General features: G+C 44.6%; 1 protein-coding gene across 5 annotated transcripts in view; it reads right to left on the reverse strand.

Moving 5' to 3' along the window:
- The window catches only part of TRIM2 (tripartite motif containing 2), a 127095-nt gene that overhangs the window by 87830 nt on the left and 16089 nt on the right, over positions 1-23176 (reverse strand). Inside the window, exon 1 of one of the 5 annotated variants that reach the window (XM_047855982.1) lies at positions 17494-17854. The exons of 3 other annotated variants lie outside the window; for them this stretch is intronic. The gene's annotated coding sequence lies outside the window, so the exon portion shown is untranslated. Of the gene's footprint in view, positions 1-17493; positions 17855-23176 lie in introns of those variants that run through there. One more of the 5 variants, XM_047855981.1, reaches the window with a different exon arrangement.

A 23176-nucleotide genomic window follows, 5' to 3' on the forward strand; every position in this document is an offset into this window, starting at 1 on the left:
TTATTTTCTAAAATATTTCTATTTATTTATTTTTGAGGGTGGGGGAGGGGCAGAGAGAGGGGGAGGGAGGGAATCTCAAGCAGGCTCCATGCTGTCAGTGCAGAGCCCAACGTGGGGCTCAAACTCACAAACTGTGAAATCATGACCTGAGTGGAAACCAAGAGTCATACACATTACTGACTGAGCCACCCAGGCGCCCCCAAACCAACGTTATTTTCTAACTAGGGAGACTTAGTACTAATCCCATCATGAGCACCCCCCCTTCATGACTTCATCAAACCCTAATTATCTCCCCAAAGCCTCGTCTCCAAATACCATCACATTGGATTTAGGGTTTCAGCATATAAATTTGGGACGGGGCTCAAACATTCAGTCCATTACAAGGAGGCTTTAGGGTTTTGTACAAGAGGTGCTGGCCCTCTTCTGCCTCTGTGAGCCCATCTTCTGGACCTCTATGCCATCTCTAGAGCATTCAAGCCGCTTTAGATCACCAGACATGTTGAGGCTCCATGACAACCATGGGACACGTAAGCCCAGCAGTTCCAACACATACAATCGGAGCTGGAACTGCTACCCTTGCTGGTCCCACACTTGTCCTTCAACAAGCCATCCTTAAAGAATTTAAAATGCACTCATTCGAGGCCTCCAGAGAGTCCTGGGTTATTCCCCTTCTTCCGTTTTTTAAACCTTCATGCCTTTATACATGCTTTGCCTCTGCCTGGAATCCAATCCTTTCTTCTGCAGCTAGAGATTCAATGGATGCATCACCTCTATTTTGAAAACTCTCCTGATAGTCGTTTTACTCAGACAAGGTATTCATCACTCCTGTGAGTTATCGTCAATCCTTGTATATACGTCTATGGCTGTACTTACCACTCTCTGCAGTAATTACTGGTTTAAATGACTGCCTCTCTTACAAGAGAGTGAGCTGTTGGCCTATACGTTACCCATCTTTTTATCTCTAGATACAGCAGGGTCTATATATAACTAAGTGCTCAGTAAATACCAGTCATTTATTCTATGAATATTACTTTCCCCCCATACACATTTTGGTTCAAGGCATCTGAAGAGGGAGGGAACGCACATTTATTTAGTACCGGACTCTATGTTAAATACCCCATTTTATTCTCAAGACAACTTTGCAAGTACGACTTACTGGTTTGACTAAAACAGAGATTGAAGAAGAATCTTATTAGAAACAAGAGAACTTTTCTGGAGCTTAGTTAGTTATCTTAACTCTAAAATAGCATCGTGAAAAAATAAATAAAATAAAATAAAATAAAATAAAAAAACAGCATCGTGGTTGAAAATGGTGCTTTAGCAGGTAACATGTTATATGTATAATTGAACACATATAACCGCTTGGGATGCTTGGGTGGCTCAGTCCATTGAGCGTCCGACTCTTGATGTCATCTGAGATCATGGTCCCAGGAACGTGGGATTAAGCCCCGAGTCCAGCTCCACACTGAGCGTGGAGCCTGCTTGAGGTTCTCTCTCTCTCCCTCTCTCTCTCTTTCTCTCTCTCTCTCCCTCTGCCCCTCTTCCACTCTCGTGTGCATGTTCTCTCTTTCTAAAATAAAAAAAATAAATAAAAAGAAATTCAACATCTTAGCACAGCCTGTGCCTACCAAAATATGTCAAGGACCAAGAGCAACCCAACTCGGCATTAACAGTAAGACTGCCATTATGCTAGTGGAGCAGTCCACCAAGATCCACTTTACCCTGTAATCAGGGGATTGTGCCGTTACAACCAGCAACACAGATCACAGCACTACGACTCACACTGTTCCTTAGCGCAAATGTTCTTCAGTTATTACACTGGCATGATTTTTTTTAATTGGGTGAAAAATATCCTTTAAAAATAATTTCATTGTTTGAATGCTTCTGGTGTTTAGAAGCCCAGATAAATGATCTTTTATTGTTCTGATTTTGTGGTCTCCCAGGATCAACATCAAAAGGACATGGAAATTACTTTATTGTTACTACCATATCTTGCACGCATCGCTCCTGTCTTCAGTAAGGGCAGATGTGATATTTCACAACAGCCAATTCATTACCTTTGCCTCCATGAAATCTGGTTGGGTACAAACTGTGAAATGTGTTATGCCATGTGTCAGGCCTTATTAATTTTGGAAGTTAGTCCCCATCAAAGCTTGTAAACAACTGAAAATTGGCAAACGTGCCTGAAAAACTAGTGTTAGTTTAGTTTGTTGGCTTGTTGCCAAGAGTTGCTTGGAGAGTAGACTCGGGCATGTAAAAGGTACGGCTGCCACCACCTTAAGGCTCACCCTTACCCAGGGTTACATGGGGAGACGAGCAGAAGAACAAATAAATGAGAAGGACTACTGCCTTGGCCCTTTCACTTGCAGGAAGGAGGATCAATTTCACGTGGACGAAAGACGGTGAGCTTTGGTCCACCTGAACACCGGACCAGCTCTTAAGGTCATTCCACTGCCACTCAGCACCATGGCAGATCACCGAACACACACCTCAAGCTTTACATGGCTGGGGAGGTTGTAGGTCACAAAGGGACAGAGTTGGAGAGCAGACTACCAATGGACCTTCTATTCCTTGAAAAGGATATAAAATTAGGTTTCAATATTTGTGAGACCAGGGTCACCCAGGTGGCTCAGTCGGTTGAACGTCCTACTCTCGTTTTCAGCTCAGGTCGTGATCTCGCGGTTTCATGAGTTTGGGGCCTATATGGGGCTCTGGGCTGGCAGCACGAGGCCTACCTGGGATTCTGTCTCTCTTCCTCTCTCTCTGCCCCTCCCCTCCTTGTGCTGTCTCTATCTCTTTCAAAATAAATGAATGAATTTTTTAAAAAGTTAGAAAACATATTTATGAGACCAAACATAGACTGTCCTCATCCTCCAGGGTTTTGCTTAATAACTTGATAATGTAGAAAGTGTGTGTGTATATATGTATACGTGTGTTTGCGTGTGTGACACACACAACCTCCACCTACTGACATGTTTGTGTATTTACATCTTCACATTTCATATACTTCGACTCTTACCTCATTTTGTTTTATTAGTATGCATACAAAGTAAGAACCATAAACACCAGACTTGAAGGTAGGTTAGTTCTAAAAGAAAACAAACTACCAGTTAATCTTCAATTCATCAAACATGCTTATTGAATACCTAGTACAATGCAGATATAACATGACGTCAATATACAGTTAATGAAATATATTTAAGAGTCAAAAAGCCAGAGTCAAACCCTAATTCCTCCTACTCTAGCCCCTAAATTAAATCAGGAAGCAGAAAGGAGAACCAGATCCAGCTGATTTTCAGTTCTATTCACCTCCTCAAACACTTATGAGAAACAATAAGCAATATAATATTCTAGATGCTGTTAGGTTTACAAAGACATTGAAGACACAATCCCCAGACTCAAAGAACTTGCCATCAAAAACAAACATGTAAACGGCGCCGGGGGGGCCCAGTCGGTTAAGTGGCCGACTTCAGCTCAGGTCACAATCTCATGGCTTTTGAGTTTGAGCCCTGTGTCAGGCTCTGTGCTCAGAGCCTGGAGCCTGCTTCAGAATCTGTCTCCCTCCCTCTCTGCCCCTCCCCCACTTGTGCTGTTTCTCTCCCTTTTTCCCTCTCTCTCTCAAAAAAATAAACAAACATTAAAAAAAAAAAGTTTGTAAATAAGCTGGTAGATAAAGGGCAATCTTTCTCCAGGACGGAAGTCTATGGCAGGCTGTATCAGATGCAAAGGAGAACTGAGGAAACCTATTTTTATTTGTTTAGAAAATGGATCAAGGGGGTGCCCGGCTGGCTCAGTTGGTGGAGCTTGTGACTCTTGATCTCAGGGTTGTAAGTTCGAGCCTCACGTTTGGTGGAGACATTACTTAAAAATAAAATCTTAAAAAACAACAACAAAGAAAATGGATCAAAAAGGGTTCTGGAATTGTCATGTGGTAGCATTTGAGAGGGTCTCCAAAGTTGTGGGGCTGTGACAAGTAAAGATGAGCAGGTGAACAGTAGGCAGTTAAGGTATTAGGTGTTTCCAAGCAGAAAGAGCCAGCACAGATAGATAGGCACAAAGGGAGTGAAAACAGCCTAATTTTGCATAAGGTACAAGATATAGGGAAAACAGAAGGAAAGGCTGGAACACTAAATAGAAGCCACCTTGGGGATGGCCCTAACTGCCAGTGTTAGTAGAGTGCACTGGCCAGAACAAAAAATTTGAGCACAGGTGAGCGACAGAACTCTACTTTAAGAGAACTAATCTGATTGCAATTAACAGGATGAATTTCTTGAAAGAGAGAAGGCAGGGACACCAGTAAGGAAGTAATTACAACAGTCTTCTCATTCATCCATTCATTCATCAATGAAACAATTACTCATCATGTACTACATGTCAGGCACCTGCATGCACTGAGAGGGCTTGGTATGCAACAATGAACGGGGCATAGAGCCCTCAGGAGTCTTGGAATCCAGGGGGGAAAGGGTGTATCAGTGTTCAGGCAGCCGAGAACTCTGATGGAGCTAAAACAAGCCTGGGAGCCCAGGAGCTTGGGGGAAGAGTCCCCAACGAGGTGACTTTGGGGTTGAATCTTGAGGGAGGGGTTGATCAAGGGAAGAAGAGAGGGGAAGGGTAGTCAGTCAGGAGAAACAACTCAGATCTTTAACAACCTGACACATTCAGGTCTGCAAGAAGCTCTGGCCTGGAAGGAAGTGAACTGAGCCTTTTTTTTTTTTTTTTTTTTTTTTTTTTAATTAAAAATAGGGGCACCTGGGTGGCTCAGTCAGTTAAGTGTCTGACTTTGGCTCAGGTCATAATCTCACAGTTTGGTGAGTTCAAATCCCACATCGAGCTCTCTGCTGACAGCATGAAGCCAGCTTTGGGTCCTCTGGCTCCCTCTCTCTGCCCCTCCCCTGTTCGTTCTCTCTCTCTTTCTCTCTCTCTCTCTGTCTCTCTCTCAAAAATAAACATAATCAAATGAAAAATAATTACTATAAGTAAAATAACAGTCATAACCATTTATTTATTAAGTAATTACTCAGTATGTGCTAGACACTGTTCTTTATACATGATCATTCAACTAATTCTTACAACTCTGTGAGCTAGGGATTGCTATTCCCATCTTACAGAGCCACAGACTGATTTCAGCTGCCTCAGAAATTCACCTCTCAGAGTCGCGTGGCTATTAACTATTGATTAGGGGATTCAAACCTAAGTCTCTCTGACTTGAACATCCACCTTGAGTCATGAAGGCCACATAAGAGTCAGCCACACGGCAAAATATGGAACAAGCCTTTTAGGCAGAGGAAACCTGAAGGTAAGTGTGAATCAGCAGGGGAAGACCAACGACAAGCCGTATGGGATTACGAGAGTGTGTAGTACAAGGCTGGGGGCAAGAGATGAGGGTGGAGAGGCAGGAAGAGAACAGGCCATGATGGACCTTGCCCTGTAGGCTGAAAGCTATGAGACCCACTGAAGACTTACAAACATGAAAGGTTGGAAGGGACGGACACGGGGCAAGACTGAAGGCAGAACTGCATTCATCTGCCTGCCATACGATGATGGTGACGCAGGCTTAGAATTCTCTTACTAGAAGCATTAGTAAGATGATGCTTAGGCAACCCAGGTAGGGGGGTGAGTGGTCGCACCCCTCAGAGAACAGTGAATTCAGGAGGAGCGGCAGAGGGGGCTGCATGCATGGGGGCAGGAGAGGGAAGAGGGGGGAAGGACTGGAGAGAGAAGGTGGGTATGAGTTGAGTTCAAGTTTGGATACGTTGAGCTGGAGAGGACTGTGGGACCACCAAATGGAGGTGTCAAACGAGCTGCTGGGTTCACAGTTCGAGGCTGAGAAGAAAGGTCTGGGTAGGGAACAAAGATCTGAGTTGCAGATTTCGGCAGGAAAAGAGATCGTAATAATAAGCATTGACCACTAACCAGGTGCAGTCCATAATGCTTTTCACGCATTTCCTCTTTAATCCTTCCAACAACCATATGGAATAGATACTGTTATTGTCCCCATTTGACAGACTGTGGCTCTCACTGAGCCACAAGGACGTTCGGTAACCTGTGTAAGGCCACACTATTGGTAGAGGATCCACACACTTCTACACCTGAATTTCCCAAATGTCTGTGCCTACGATCCACAGTAGAGACATATTTTATGTTGCAGTGCCGTGCAGATATATATACTTCCCTGAAACAAAAGTTGCGTGAGATCACACTTAGCCCTCTACTGTTTCTCATTCTATTTCACTTTTTACACAGGCCGGTTACAGCCCACAACTTGATTCCCAACCCACAGTCTGAGAATTGCTGTCTAACACTCTCCTGACTCCCACCCCTGAGTCGGGTGACAGCTGTGGGACAGCAAAGATGAGGCGAAGTAAGTGACATCACAGATGTTAGGAGGGAAAATCACTCCAGGGTGATTTTACGTTAAAAACATAACAAGATGAGAAGCGATTCTCTTTCACTAAATCATGCCCGGAGGACACGTCTGTGGAAGCTAGCTCTTCAGCAGTGAGTCATTTATACGGCTGCCACACGCATTTATGGGGATTGAAGCCATTTTTGCTGCCAAGTTTTCCCACTGTATGTGGTACAGGACAAGATGCAGATAGCCTCAACTTCGGAGAATTCTGAAGTGTTGGTTCTAAAGCTGCTGCGGTATTACACGGCAGCAGGGTTGGGGTGCACAGCCCGAAGAAAACCAGCCATGCTTTGATGTAATTCCTGCAGACAGAAATTGCAATAGGAAATAATTCCGCCAAGCCGGAAGTTATGGAATATGACATTTAACATCTTGCTCAGCAGGAAATGGTTTTGTTGGCAGGACTTAACGAATTCACCCCCCAAATCTATCATAGACCCTGAATGTACGCATTCATCCTTCCTTCCACCTCCTAGGAAGAGGGGAAGTGTTCCTTTTCAGGAGAATTCACTGCTTTAGGGTGGCCTGCCTGCCCCCTCACCACCTCCAGGGTCTCATCCCTCAGTTAACCCCTTCCTTCCCTCTCTCGCACCATCATTTTTCTCCTTTGGCATGGCTCCTCTCCCTTCTGACTGCAAACACACACGGGTTTCCTCTAAAAAGGCCCCTCAGCACAAAGGAATCATGGGGGGTGGGTGATCTAACCGTTCTCCATCTTGATAGTGGTGGTGGTTGGTTACGCAGCCATGTGCACTGTCAAAGCTCCCAGAACTGAACACCAGAAGGGGCGAAGCTACTGTACCTAAACTGTATCTCAAAAATACAACTGCAAAATAAAAGCCCCCTGGCCCTTTCCTTGATCCTGCCAGCCTGTGATGGCCACCCTCTCCCTCCCTTCCTTTCCCTCACACTGTCTCCTCTCGCTGCCCACCTGAGCTAAACCCAAAGTCTTCCCCACGCTGGTCCTGAGCCAGTTCCCTTCCTGTTCTCCGCCCACCTTCCTGTGGTCCTGGCACTGAAACTTCTACATGAAACTCCGTTTTTCTTCAGCTTTGGAGCTAGAGAACTTCACAGCTTCTCCTCTGCCTCTTTAGATGTTGCTTTGACTCATTAGTAATCCTCTCACCCTGGGAATTTGCCAAAATACCAAGCCCACTTTCTCCTAAATTCGCTCCCTCAGAGATCTCCCCCACTCCCAAGGCCCAAAGGATGGTTTGAATGTGTCTAAATCCCCACATCGATGTCTAGAGAGAGGACACATGGTTCAGACCGCCAGTGACCCCATGGACATCTCTGCTCGGCCCCATCACCAGCTCACATGCAGCAGGTGCAGCTACGTCTGCCAGGTGCCCTCCCCAGTGTGGATGACCTCACCGCTGGTCCTTCTCCCAGACCAGAAACCCTGGAGGCACCACTCAGCCTTCTGTGTCATCAAGATCAAAGGAGGTAGAGCGCTCTGTAAACAGTCATGTTCTAGACTTATATTAGCACTGCTGCTCCTTAAATCTTTTCAACTCTTCCTTTAAAATTGTGTGCAGATTTTGGGGCACCTGGGTGGCTCAATCGGTTAAGCATCCAACTCTTGGTTTCAGCTCGGGTGACGATCTCATGGTCCATGAGTTCAAACCCCAGGTCGGCTCTGGGCTGACAGTGCAGAGCCTGCTTGGGATTCTTTCTCTCTTCTGTCTCTGCCCCTTCCCTACACTCTGTCTCTTTCTCTCTCTCTAAAAAAAGAAGAAAAACATGTCTGCAGATTTTTACCTATTTTCTCTCCATCCTCCACTCCCAGACCATGGCTCCCTCCCTTGCCTGCAGGGTGCTCTGCGTTCTGTTAGTGTATCTTTACTAAAAGAAACTTTCTCCCTTAGTCTGCAGCTCAGTACTCATTAAAGGCTCCTGGGATGGGCTGAATGTGCCCCCCCCCAAAAAAAAAAGATAGGTTGAAGCCTTCAGTATCTTAGAATGTTACCTTATTTGGAAATGAGGTCATTAGGGTGGGTCCTAATGCAGTATGACTGGTGGCCTTATAAAAAGGGTGGAATGGACACAGAGACCTACACACAAGGAAGTCAATGTGAAGACACAAGGGGAACACCACCTCCAAGCCAAGGAATGCCTGAGATCACCAGAAGTTAGGAGAGAGACACAGAACAGACTCTCCCTCCCAGCCCTCAGAGGGAATCAACCCTGTCCACGCACCAGAGCACCCATATCTCAGTTCACATTTCGCTGTGTGGCACTAAAGATCCTCTTTGGTGTGGCCCCATCCTCTCTATTCAACCTTAATTCCCAAGGCTCCCCTACCTAGACCTTCTGGTCATTCCCTCCTCCAATCAGATGTGTCTCCCAGCTGTTCCCCAGCTGGACTATGGCTCTCTAGCCTTGCTTGGGATGTTCCCAATAGCCTATCATGCCCTACACTCTCCTCTCTTCCATCTAAATCTGGACATTCTTTAAGCTCGAACTTCCTCATTTATACTGTCTCTGATTTTCTGGCCTATGCTTTTCTCTCTTTTCCCTGAATTGTCATGTACTTCTTGTCTATACTATATGAATTGACACTTGATTAGGTCTTGTTTACATGTTCCCTAATGGTTTTTTTGTGTGGTGTTCTCGGGTTTAGAGTTAAATTTTAAGTGACTATTCTCTATTGGAAACCACTTCTCCAAACACCTTCCTGGATTTGCTCCCTCAATAAAACGTCCTTTCATCCAGAGTTTCCCACAATTCTTGTATTATTTTATCATATGTCATTCAGTCAGGTTTTACTGAGCATTTTGATTTAGTAAGAAGGATGTCCTAGGTGTGATTTCTAACTCTTCCTTCACTGGAAAAGTCACTGGACTTCTTAAAACCTTAGTTTCCTCATCTCTAAAATGTTACCTCTCAGAGTTACTGTAAAGGTAAGATGGAATAATTTATGTGAAAGTGATTTTCTTTAAAGTGTATTTATTTATTTTTGAGAGAGAGAGTGACAGGAGAGAGAGCACAGAGCCTGACGTGGGACTTGGTCCCACGAACCATGAGACCATGACCTGAGCTGAAACCAAGAGTTGAATGCTTAACCAAACGAGCCACCAGGTGCCTCATGAAAGTGATTTTTAAAAGGTAAAGACCTGGGGGCGCCTGGATGGCTTAGTCGGTTAAGCATCCGACTTCAGCTCAGGTCATGATCTTGAGGTTCATGGGTTCGAGCCCTATGTTGAGCTATGTGCTGAAAGCTCAGAGCCTGGAGCCTGCTTCAGATTCTATGTCTTCCTCTCTCTCTGTCCCCACCCCCACCCACTCTCTGTCTCTCAAAAATGAATAAGAGTTAAAAAAAATTTTAAAGGTAAAGATGTGTTCAAATAAGAGATTAAATCATTATTATCATCTCAGTGCCAACTTAGCTCAGCTAGTCAGCTGCTCTGCTGATGAAATTATGCACTTGAACCAAGCGAGCTGGCTCTTCTAGATTCATGCCACAGGAACCAATAATTTTCACAACTAATAAATACTGAGTGAGAGGAGGATGGAGAAAACTGCCAAGCACATCCAGGTGGGGCAGCAGGGTTCTCATCACAAATAAAAGATAAATAGCAGACAGTCACCTCAATTTACCAAAGGCATGCAGGCTCCCAGACCCTTGGAAGAACTATCACAGACCCGACCTAATCACCTCCGGTGCAATAAATCCACAAGATAATACAGTACGTCTAACTCAAGAGTTTAATGTTTTGTTTTGCCTTGGTAATTGTATTCTATCCGTTTTAAGACTGTAAGTTAACCAAGAATTGCTAAATATGCCTGCAATACAAAAAGCAAATCAACTGCTGTCAATTTAGAATTCCAATATGGTTCATCCCCTGAGCATATCAAATCAGGGAAGAGCCAGGCCCTCACTCCAATTTCCAGTGAAGATGAGCTTTAGTACCATGCAGACTCCATATATTTGGTAAGTATTCACATCCTAAAACCACCAAGCCTTTTCTACAAAACCAGCTTATGAATTTAGACTTGTTGTTATTGTTGTTTTTAAATTTAAATGCTTCTATGTTAAAAGGGTCACGTTAACTTTTTCCTTTTCCTTTACCTTTGGTATTTATCCCACACACTGTATACACTGGCCAAGGATTTCAAGTGAATCGAGTGGTCATTCTTAAGTTGCAGATACCAAATACAGCACGCATGTGAAAAGTGTAAGTATGACAGCAGGTCATTATGTACAAAATCTAGAAAGCTGGGCCCTGGGCCTCTAGGGGGTAGAAAATAGATCTAGAGCATAAGCTGAAGGTCTGAGTGTCTCCACTTGGCATGACTCCCCCCCCCCCCCCCCCCCCCCCGCACTGGTCTGCTGGTGAACTCTTGACCACCCATCCACAGACACTAGTTGAATGGCTGAATCATGAAGATTGAACACTAAACAGTAAACACTAAACTAGATCTGGCAGCACTTTGGTGAATGCATTTATCCAAGGGACTTGAAGAGAAAATGGCTTAGGAAAAAAAAAATCTAGGAAAAGAAATTTAGTTCTATCTAGTTTTAGTTCTGGCCTGGAGCATCCTGTGTGGAATAAGCTCCAAACATGCCAAGAATAGTTTGTACTGCATTACAAATGAAAACCAGCCCCCATGCAGATGGAATTAAGAATTCCATAACCCAATAAATCTGCCTTCCTCCTAGTACAGAAACTGCATTAACTATTCAAAGAATTCTTAATGATTTCCCATTATTGATATATAAAGCCTTTTTAGAAAGTATAGTGAATTTGATCTGCAATAAATGCTTATTAAACATTCAGAACCTTTGGGGCACCTGGGTGGCTCAGTTGGTTAAGCGTCTGACTCTCAATTTCGGCTAAGGTCATGATTTCATGGTTTGTGAATTTAAGCCCCAGGTCAGGCTCTGTACTGACAGTACGGAGCCTACTTGGGATTCTCTCTCTCCCTCTCTCTCTCTGCCTCTCCTCTGCTTGTGCTCTCCCAAAATAAATAAAATTAAAAAAAAATTCAGAACTTTTGTTAAAGCAAAACAATGTATGTGGACTAGAAGTAAAATCTTTGTAGAAGAAATCCTTGAGTCAGGGCGGGGCGCCTGGGTGGCTCAGTCCGGTTAGGTGTCCAACTTCAGTTCAGGTCATGATCTCACTGTACGGGGGTTCAAGCTCCGTGTTGGGCTCTGTGCTGACAGCTCAGAGCCTGGAGCCTGCTTCAGATACTATGTCTCCCTCTCTCTCTGCCCCTCCCCCGCCCTCTCAAAAATAAACATTAAAAAGAAAAAACTTCTGAAGAAATCCTTGAGAAATCTGGTTTTTTCTTCAAATGAGATTGTGTTAAAAATGAATAAAACGGGGCACCTGGGTGGCTCAGCCAGTTAAGTATCTGACTATTGGTTTTGGCCCAGGTCATGATCTCAGGGTTCCTGAGTTCGAGCCTCACGTCAGGCTCTGCACTTACAGTGCGGAGCCTGCTTGGGATTCTCTCTTCCTCTCTCTCTGTCCCTCCCCCATTCATGCTCTCTGACTTGCTCTAAATAAATAAACTTTAAAAAAGTGAATAAAACATACATTCCTCTGTGGGATCTGTAGCTGAAGTGGAGATATTAGAGTAAATGTCACAAGAAAAAGGGGCACTTTGGGCAGGGCCTCCATTCCCTTCACTCCCACCTCTTCCCTTTCCACACTTCTAAATGTCTCATGTTGTTTTCATGGGTGGTTTGGCAGCTTTGCGTGGGTTTTAGCCTTCAGGCATCAATTACTTTGTACTTTAGGTTTCTGGATTGAGACGTTTGTGGAGGAAAGGGATGAAGGAGACTCAAAGGGTAATTGCTACTTAATGGCCAAAAAAAGTGAAAAATCGCAAAAAGAGTGCTGTTAGCCTCTGTTCATCCTTCCTCTAAGCAAATAGCACCCACCACACTTCATCATGCAACATGACCGTGTGGCCTCCGTGTGACCAGGGGCAAAAGACAGGACTTCCTATTTAAGGCTCATTTGCTGTAGAGTGTGTGGCACAACAGACTGATGAAGTATTGCTTCTCCAAATGGAAAGAGCGTTGTAAAAACAGAATTCTTCTTAATGGTACTGGGAATCTGGAGACCACATTCTATAACAACTAAATTTGGTTTTGATCAGTGTCTTCATTATTGGCTGAGAGAGGACAAAGGCCCCTAATTTTTGCCATCTGTTTTCTGCAGCTATTGAGACACAAACATTCAGCCCACTTGAGTGCCTTTTTATCCGCTTTTCCCTGGGTGACCTCTGACTGGCCACGCTAAATAAGGGGGGCAGCCAAGAAATGCTAGCATTTCATTAGAGATTCACTTTTATAATCTTCTCCTTTGACTACAATGGCAATTATTTTGCCTTTCATAAGCAGAGTCCAATGCATGGAGTAAGTGAAGGAAACCCTGGATGGATGCTGACCAGGAAAGGGGAGAAAGCTGGCCCAAATTTGCAAGGAAACAATTCACTCACCAACATTGACAAGATGACTATGCACAGTGGTAGCCTGTGCTGTTGCTAAGGCAAACTGTACCACTGATTTTGAATTACAAAAAAACTTCCAGTTATAAAATAATTAAGTCACAGAGATGAAAAATACAGCAAAAAAGTATCTGGCTGACCCCAAGCTCCCCTTCTTTTGAGTATCCTGCAAGTTCCTGCCTTTTTTCCCCCTCCGCCCCACTCCTCATGCTTCTAGTTCACTATATGAATTCCCAGAAGAATCGCAACTAAGGCAGACTGCCCAGCTACAAAGATAGACCTGTACCCTCCCATTGTGTCCAGCAGTTCAGGATACACAGGCAAGCTAACAAGATGCAAATCCCATTCAATGTGGCTAATGCCTTTTTTTTTTTTTATCCCTTAGCAAAGACCCAGAGAACTCATTCTTTTAGGCAGTTTTATAATATAGCTTTGACACCACTGTTGAATGTGTAACCCTAATTTAAATAAATCGCATGTGGTTAGCAAAGAGACAGTTCTGTCTTTGTTTAGTCTGAGAGGCCATGTTCATGATTAAAGAGGCCTGATCTCATGTTCTTAAGCGAAGCTCAAAGATATCTATCACTTACCCTCCAGGAAAGCCCCCCTTGTGGGTCATTTTGGTGCTAGCCTGGTCCCTACTAAACTGCTCGGTATTTAGGGAAGAAATGCTATAGGAACAGAGCCATGTGTCAAATAGGAGCCTTGGAATTACGTAGCAAGTGTCACTTTGCCCAGGTTGTATTGAAAGAGGTAAGAACACAACTTTCTCTGCTTAAGGAAACAAATCTCATGTCATGGTGAGGGGCCATCGTGAGTCTCTCAGGAAGCAGAACGACGGAAAAGGGTTCTCCCACAGCGTTAACTATAGTCACTGATTTAAACCAAATCCTGCTTTTCCAGGTGAGGAAATAAGTGAACAGGCGGGAGGAGAATGCATGCTAATGTCTAAAGTTATCACCAAGGCTTGAAATTTTTTCCAAGGCGTATGCTCTGCCTTTTACTAGATTGTACCTTTCAGATCAAAAAGCAGGGGGTTTGTAACATAATACTTGTTCAATAATCCCGCAGGCTGACAGACCGTGCTTGAAAACATCTTTCCTTTCTTCTACCTGCTTGAATAGAATAATCTGAAACAACAATGGGTCTTGTCCTTCACATTTTTGGTCAGATGCCATTTCTCTCTTTTCAGGAGTCTTAATCTGAAAGATTTTCCATTTAGTTTACATCCTGGTCCTCAAAATCATCATCCTTGAGGGTCAGGAATGAGAGTCCTAAAATGCTGGCCCTTACCCTAATGGGAGATAAGCAGGTCAGCAAGACTTCATGCGTCTCTTGATATTTTGGTTTAAATCAGTCACTATACTTAAACTAAACAAGATAGCCCTCAAACAGCAGACATTCTGAAACTTGGAAAACATATGCAATAAGGAGATAGTGATTTAAAAGGCTAATCATCCTCCAAAATTCCACCTGCCTCCAGCATATTTCTACAAACTGCACCACTTCCAGAACTCTGCAGTCTTAGGTTGCTTCCTTTTACTGCAGTGAAGGGAGAAGTAAACTCACATCTACAGCTTGTATCAGAGCACTTTTAAACTTTCATAAGTTAATAAAGATGCTGACAGACACAGTGTTTTTGTTTGACTCAAGGATACATCCTCATCTTCCTGGCCAGCCCCTCTGCCTAAATAAATTTCACCCAGACATCCAGTATGTTAAGAAAAAGAAGAATGTAGTGAAAATTCCAGGGAGAAGGTATTTCTGTTCAAGGATTAAGATGAGATACACAGACAGGATATGCAAAAATAGTCATTTTACACAGGAAAGGGCCAGCATTTGTGTGACAAAATATCTGCCAATGAAAGCTCCGTTTCTGAGGTTGAATTTCCACTAAACTCTGAAAAAACACATAAAAGCTGAGCGGCTAGATAACAGTGGCTCAGTGTCACTAGATTTACCCCCCTTAATTTCCCCTCGACTTGCTTATCTCAAAGGTTGCACTTGTCAGTTCTCCCAAGACCAAATTCTATCCATATCAAAGACCTCCTATTGTCTTCCAGAGAAAATAATGAATTAAACCCACAGACTTGCAGGGGCTTATTTAGATCTTGCAACTGGCAGATCAGTCTTAAGGTCTAAAATATACAAGGGCACAAAAAATAACATTGATAATGGAGTATGATAATACCTCAGCCTTGACTCAAGGCTTTTAAGATAACACTCTCAGGCTTCTCCAACAGACATCCAGGAATATATTTTCTCATAAAACTCAAAAGAAAACTGTCATTGTTCCTACCTGCATCATTAGCAGCAGCATCAAAAGTGTTTTGCCAGTACCTGCCAGCATAAACTTTTAGAGCCTGAACAAATCAAGCTAAAATTGTCTTGGGGTAATTTATAATCCAAGATGGATTTGGCATAAACCAAGCAGTGTCATGGTTAGTGGAGTGGTGAGATGGGAAAGTTCTGATAATGTTATCTCCTCGGGATTGCAGGAGAGCAGTTTCAAAGGTTCCTTGGGCATGACTGTATTACCCAATTGGTTTATCTCCACTGACCAGGCAAATTTCTCACCAAGCAGCATTTGGAGAGTAGTGAATTAAAGCTGCTCTGAAAAGGCCAAGTAAACAGATCACTCCTGAGCCCCAAGGTGAATATCCAGCTCTTTCTAGAGTAATTAGTGGACAGAAATTCAAAGGACAGAATTCAACCGAAGGGCAGAGTCTATGTTGTTAAATCTCAAAAAGACTCCCTATCCCATTTATATTCAGTGTCTTATGAGAAGTTCCTTCCACTTGCATTCCAGTATGAAGCAGAAATAACAAGCTGACCAGACAATCAGGAAACTATGCAAGTCAACATTAAAACGATAATGCAAGAAAAAAAATTCAAGTTGTAGATGCCATGTTTACTTTTGAAAGACACAATGGAATTTCCAATGGAGGCTTTGGTAGGCAGAATTTTCCAGGACAATAAAGACTGGACTTGGGGAAATTAGAGAATACTGATAAGGAACACTGTCATCTAAACAAACTTTTGACACTGAAAGGTAATGATATCCTAGATTCCATGATCCAAAATAGAGTCATGGTATGTCCCTAAAAGGAACAGTGTAAAAAAGGGAGAAAGAAAAGCGAGAGTACAGGGAAAAGACAGTGCACCTATGAGGGTGAGTGAGATCTGGTGGTTAACCTTGCACCTAGTCCTGAATAAGACTGAATAACCTCACCATGAAGACACTTCATTGGTATAGGTGGCCTCGCCCAACTCAGCCAAATCCGTATTTACCTTAAGGGAGGAGAGCAGCAGAGGTTTTCTCGGTTTTGCTTTAATTGATCCTTCATTGCTAAATGTACTTAAATCAGCAGAGGAAGGAAACATAATGTGCGTCTCAAAGAATTCAATCAAATACTTTGCTTCCTTGGTTAAGGTTGTGGTAGTCAAAGTGTTCTGAATCATGCCTGCTCTTTTGTCTCTTTCAGCTGAAGGGCAGGTACTACATCTGCCAAGGATGAAATCAGGTGGAAGTCTGAAACTAGAGGTCAAATAGAGCCGGGAGGTAGTGAACCGAGCACAGTCCTTCCTCCCATCCCTTGGTAAAGGAACCCGGAAATACAAGTTGTCACGCATCAATCGCATAACCACATTCTAAAATATTGATGAAAAAGCTAACCTCCATTTTTATGGGCTAAAAATTGTCTCATGGAAAAAAGCATTGGTGTTCATAGTTCACAAGAACAATGCCTCTTGCCCTGGCGGCTAACCTAATCTTTGGAAGTCTGGAATTCAAAGGGCTTTAAAATTAACTATGTAAAAGGGATTTGAATCTAAAGCTGTCTCTGTTTCCTAATTTAAAGCTGGCGATTTCGGCGGGGTTGGGGGTGGGTGGGTGTGGGGAATTGGAGAAGTAAAGATGCTACCAGTTGCTCTCTGGGGTTGGATTACAGGTGGGACAAATTTGGGGGTCACAGAATGCTTTGGATCTGACAGGCGTTTCATGCGACAAACCTTTCTCCCCACCCAGATTTGTCAGCAGTATGCAATTTTCAACATGGGGCAGGTGTTTTCAAAATAAATAACATCCATCAAAAAGAGCCCCGCAAACCCTCAAAAATCAACAACTCCCTCCTCTAATAAGCAAGAACTGTAGTATGAACTTGGGCAGCATGGAAACTAATTAGAAGGAAATCTGTTTGAGCAGATGGTTTTATGAAACGACCAAAATTGAAGAGAGGAAACCCATCTTTTTACATTTATCAAAGCTACTCTTTTAAAATATCCACTTTTCCCTTCGGTGCAAAACGACTTTACTTCCGAAGCTCTGCGCAAGTACCGCAGGCACTGCAGAGGGGCCCGATCCCGCGGGGGACGTCGGCCAGCCCAGCCTGGGTGCGACGCCGCGTCCAGGCTTAGCACTTCCGCAGCCCGCGCAGACAGCGCCTGCCGCCTCGCGTTCCCACCAGCGCCGGCTCCCGGCGGGTATCTGAGCACCGTTGCCAGGATCCGGAAGCGGATCCGCTGTAAGCTGCCCACACCGCCGTCCGCTCGGACCTGGCCCGGGTCGGAAGGTTCCAGGTGGGCCGAATCGGGCTGCCCCAGCCCCCGCGCTCACTTACTGCCAGTCGGCGACTCGCTCGGCGGAGAAGTGGTGCGCTGGCGGGAGGCGGCGGGCGGCGGCTCCGCCTCCGGCCGGGCTGCGGCCCCCGCCAGGGCCGGGGTTTGCTCGCGCACCGCCCCGGCGGCGGCGGCGGCGCGGGCGACCCAGGCGGGCGCGCTCCCCCGCGCTCGCTCGCGCTCCCCCGCGCTCGCTCGCGCTGTTCGCAGCCGCGGTCCTGCCTCGGGGCGGTATCTGAAGGAGGGGCCGCTTCACCCGCCGATGTTGCGCGAGCGCCGGGCTGAAGTGTCAGAGACAGACAAGCGTGGGGAAAGCTGCCTCCCCGCTGGGTTCTGGAGGCCCTCAACTCGGTGTCCCCGGTTCCAAGACGCTCTCTGGTTGGTCATTTCCATTCTGTGCTCAGGCGCAGAGCAGAGAGACATCTGTTTTCCATAAGCTCCGAGGCAGAGGCAAATCCTGGATTACGTGTTGCCCAGCCCTCGCAACATTCCCAGACCACGCGCGGCAGCTAATCCCCGCACAAAGAGCAAGAAAACAACACGCAAGTCGGTGCCCGGTTCCAGAAAGATTTCCCAGTGCGATGACTAAAGGCTCTCGCGCCCAGCCTCCGGGGAAGGGCCAATCGCAGCCCAGGAGGGCAGAAAAGGGAGGGTTGGCTGGGTTTGCGGGTCTACTCCGGCAAGCACGTCCTCCTTACCAGTCCTGTAAACACACATGCAAACTCTGTCCCTCCCGGGGAAATGGCTTTAGTTTCATGAGGCTGAAGAACCGAAAAGGGCCCGCCTCCATTACAGGACAGTTTATACTATTACAAGCGATCACAACTCCTGAATGTGAGAGAGGAAGAAATCTCTGCGTTTACTTTGGTAAATTCTGACAATGAGTCGACTACTACACAATCGCGCTGACAATAATGAGAAATTATTGCTTCTTGGGGTCTTATCGTGTATTCTGTAAAATAGGTTGGGGTGGTGTGATAAGGAAAAGATAGGATAAAATAGGCAGAGAGGCAAAGGATAGGACCTGAGGTCCCAGGTTAGGGAAAAACACGTATTTTGGAACAATGCTGGGAGTGTCTGCCCGTAGCAAACCTCCTCAGGCGTAAGGTTCCTCTTAAGAATGTAACAGACCCCACCTACTCCCCCTCAGGTTTCCCTCAGGAATTTGACAAAAGACCTAACTAAAAATAAGCAGTAAACCATAAAACGGAGGACCCACAAGGAATGATATGGCCACAGATCACCTCTCATACAATGGAAATGAGCCAATCAGGAATGGACAGACAACCCAGCACTTAGAGTTATCCAGCCAGTAAGGGTAGAACCTGAGAAGGAATGAGGGGGAAGGGCGTGTGTGTGTGTGTGTGTGTGTGTGTGTGTGTGTGTGTGTGTCTCACCGGGACCTTATAAAACAAGGACCCTTGTCTATAGTCGCAGGCATTCACGTTTGAATGTCCCCTCTCTGTAAAGAGAGGTTTCATACTATTCTTACTTTCTAATCTTATACCCTAATAAACTTTTCCTGCTGCTCATTTTGTGTTCATCTCTTCATTCTTCCAAGCAGTGTATTGAGGTAAAAACCCTGCAACAGTAAGAAGTCTCCCCCTCCTTCCCCCTCCCCCCCCCCCCCAATTTTCTTTGCTTCCTTCTAGAAACATTTGAGTGTCTTCCATATCCAGGTGCTAGGCTGAGAATAGAAAGCTGGAAAAAGCCTGCAGTCTCTAAAGTACCTTACTATAGGGGGAGGGGAGAAGGAAGCGGAGGGGGGGTGGGGGAGAGGAAGAGACTATCAATTTCCCGGCATGGAGAAATTGCTATGATAGAATGTATGCCCTGAAGGTTACAGGAACATAGAAGCATGTTTTCAATCATGCTGGAAATCAAGGAAGGCTTCCCACAGGAGGCTGCATTTGGGTTTTGAAGACTGAGCAGGGATCAGGCAGGATGAAGAGAGGCAGGGGGAAGATAAGAACTTCTGTATGGCTGCAGAAAGCAGGTGAGAGGAACAGAGGTGAGAGATGTGGTTATGGAGGCTCGCAAGGGGTCAGACCACAAAGGTCTCATCTGCTAAACTCTGGGATTTGACCTTTGAAAGCTATGGGAACCCTTATGTTTCAGAAAGACTGCTGAGAAAGACATATGGAAGGAAGAGAGCCCAGGAAGGGATAGGAAGAAGGTGGAGTTGGGCCGGGATGGATGGGAAGGACTCCAAAGATGGGAGAGAGGTGAAACCTTTAGGATATCATGCCTGGAAACATGCAGCTGTGGAGCTGGGGAGTGCAGCTGTGGGCTATCACCCAAGTTCTGACATGCCCACCAGGGTGGATGGAGAGTACCATCTGCCAGGTCAGAGAAATGAGGGAGGAGGAACAAGTGGGAGACGGATGAGTTGAGTTTAGACAAGCTGACTCTGTGGTTTCTGTAGGATATCCAAATGCGAATATCCGAGCAGGCATTCAGCCCCAGGGATCTGTAAGGTATTTGGGGTGTTATGGGCTAGCAATACAAAGACAGTTGTCCACCTATAAGTAAAAGGTAAATAGAGGAATAAAATTCACCTCATTTTCTAGGACTGCCATAACAAAGTACCACAGACTGAGAGGCTTCAACAACCGAAATTTACTGTCTCATGCTTCTGGGGGCTAGATAGCCAACAGGACGATGCTCCCTCAGACAGTGTGAAACAAAGATCTGTTCCGGGACTCTACTTCACTTCTGGTAGTTCCTTGGCTTGTGGCTGCATAACTCCAGTCTTCACATGGCATTGTCCCTGCGTGAGGGTGTCTAAGTTTCCCCCTTTCTGTAAGGACATGTCAGTCATATGACATCATTCTGTCAGGACATCAGTCTGTCAGGACCCACCCTAACATTCTGAGATCAGTGGTGGTTAGGACTTCAATGTATGAATTTCAGGGGGATAATTTAATCTATCACATTCACACTATTTGGATTGAGTTATTAAGAGCAGGATTGGGGGGCACCTGCGTGGCTCAGTCAGTTAAGTGCCCGACTTCGGCTCAGGTATTGATCTCACTGCTCTTGACTTCAAGCCCCACGTCGGGCTGTGGGCTGACTGCTGGGAGCCTGGAGCCTGCTTCGGATTCTGTGTGTCTCTCTCTCTCTGCCCCTCCCCGACTTGTGCTCTCTCTCCCTCTCTCTCTTTCAAAAATAAATAAACATTAAAAAAAAGAGGGCTGAACGTGTTGATGATGAGAAATATCAGCTTTCAGTGCAAAGAGAACAGCTCTGAACGGAAACAGAGAAAACCGATTAGAAAGGTACGTGAGGGATGGCCCACACACATGGAAGAGAAGTGTTTTTAAAAGGACTGATTAACATCGCCAAATGCTTAAAAAGCCAGGAAAGATAAAGCTAGAAATTGCCCATTGCCTTTGGCATTATTGCAGTCGTTGGACCAAATGGTCAGACTGGTAGACGAACATCAAAGGACCCACTTAACTCCAACATCTTATGACCGTAAAACCATTGTCTGAGCAAACCCACTGAGAGAAGCCTGGTATAGTGGACATCTGTTTGAGTCATGCCTTCCATGCACAGCCCACTTTCTCAGCCTCCCTTGCAGGTAGGACTTGAAACTGTGATGTAGGCTCTGGCAATTGTATGGATAGACATTAGACTTCAGTTGGGATGAGGCAGTAGGAGAAAACAGACCCCAAAGAAGCCATTTTCAGTGGTAGAACCTGGTAGAGACATATGGACCCTCAGGGCCAGCAGGGGGCAAAGGTCCACTAGACAGTTTGCAGTGGCCATGGTCACAGCAGAACCAAGGCTCATTCTGGAACCCTCTGGTGGTATAATTTAGGCATTATTCTTTGCTGAGTAGCCTCCAAGCCTGATTCTCTAGATTTCTTGGAGATTCTCTGAGCCACTTAATATTCTTCTTTTTTAGTAGAATAGCTTTATTGAGATAGAATTTACATACTATAAAATTCAGCTATTTAAGTGTACAATTCAGTGGTTTTTAGTATGTTCACAAAGTTGTGCAACCATCACCACCATCTGTTCCAGAGCATTTTCATCACCCCAGAAAGTAATCTCATATAGACAAGTGGTCACTCCCCATTCCACCCTCCTCTAGGTCCCTGGTGACCACTAATTCACTTTCTATTTCTATGGATTTGCTTATTCTGACATTTTATATAAACGGAATCCTAGGCGTGCCTGGGTGGCTCAGTCGGTTGAGCAGCCGACTTCAGCTCACGTCATGATCTCACAGTTCATGAGTTCGAGCCCCACGTCGGGCTCTGTGCTGACAGCTCAGAGTCTGAAGCCTGCTTCGGATTCTGTGTCTCCCTCTGTCTCTGCCCCTCCCCCACTCGAACTTGGTGTCTCTCTCTCAAAAAAAAAATTAAAATAAATAAATAAATGGAATCCTATAATTTGTAGCCTTTTGTGTTTGACTTCTTTCACTTAGCAAATTTTCAAGGATTATCCATATTGCACCATGTACCAGTAATTCATTCCTTTTTATGGCCAAATAATATTCCATGGCACAACCACACCACATTTTGTTTATCCATTCATCATTTGATGGACATGTGGTTTGTTTCCACTCTCCAGCTAGTACGACTATGGCTGCTATGAACATTTGCGTACAATTTTTTGTTTGGACATATATTTTCTTTTCTCTTGGATATATATCTAAGAGTAGAATTATGGGGTCATTTGGAAGTTCTATGTTTAATATTTTGAGGAACTGCCAGACTATTTTCCAAATAAGTTACACCATTTCACATTACCACTAGTAATCTACGAGGGTTCCGATTTCCTAGTGGGTGTGAAGTGGTATTCATTGTGGTTTAGATTGCATTTCCCTAATGACTGATAATGTCCCGTATCTTTTCGTGTATTTATTGGCCATTTGTGTATCTTTTTTGAGGATATATCCATGAAAATCTTTTGCACATGTTTAAAAAAAATAATTTTAAAAATTGTAGTTAGGGGTGCCTGGGTGGCTCAGTCGGTTGAGCGTCTGACTTCGGCTCAGGTCATGATCTCGCGGTCTGTGAGTTCAAGCCCCGCATCAGGCTCTGTGCTGACAGCTCAGAGCCTGGAGCCTGTTTCGGATTCTGTGTCTCCTTCTCTCTCTCTGCCCCTCCCCTGTTCATGCTCTGTCTCTGTCTCAAAAATAAATAAAACATTAAAAAAATTTTTTTTAAAAATTGTAGTTAAATATACATAACATAGAATTTACCATTTTAACCATCTTTCTGTGTGCAGTGACATTACATAATTCACATTGTTGCATAACCATCATTCTTTCCCCATTTTTAATTGTCTTTTAAAATTTATTTTTTGGGGCACCTGGGTGGCTCAGTCAGTTAAGCATCCGACTTTGGCTCAGATCATGATCTCGCAATTCATGGGTTTGAGCCCTGTGTCGTGCTTGGTGCTGACAGTTCAGAGCCTGGAGCCTGCTTCGGATTCTGTGTCTCCCTCTCTCTGTCCCTCCCTCGCTCGCACTCTGTCTCTCTCTCTCTCTCCCTCAAAAATAAATAAACATTAAACAATTTTTTAAAATGTATCTTTTATTATCGAACTTTAATATTCTGGATTCAAGTCCCTAATCTGATATATGATTTGAAAATATTTTTTTTATTCCGTAGGTTGTCCTTTCACTTTCTTGATAATATCCTAATGTTTTTTAATAAGCTCCTTTTATGG

This window comes from Prionailurus viverrinus, chromosome B1, assembly GCF_022837055.1.
Source record: "Prionailurus viverrinus isolate Anna chromosome B1, UM_Priviv_1.0, whole genome shotgun sequence".
Lineage (NCBI taxonomy): Eukaryota > Metazoa > Chordata > Mammalia > Carnivora > Felidae > Prionailurus > Prionailurus viverrinus.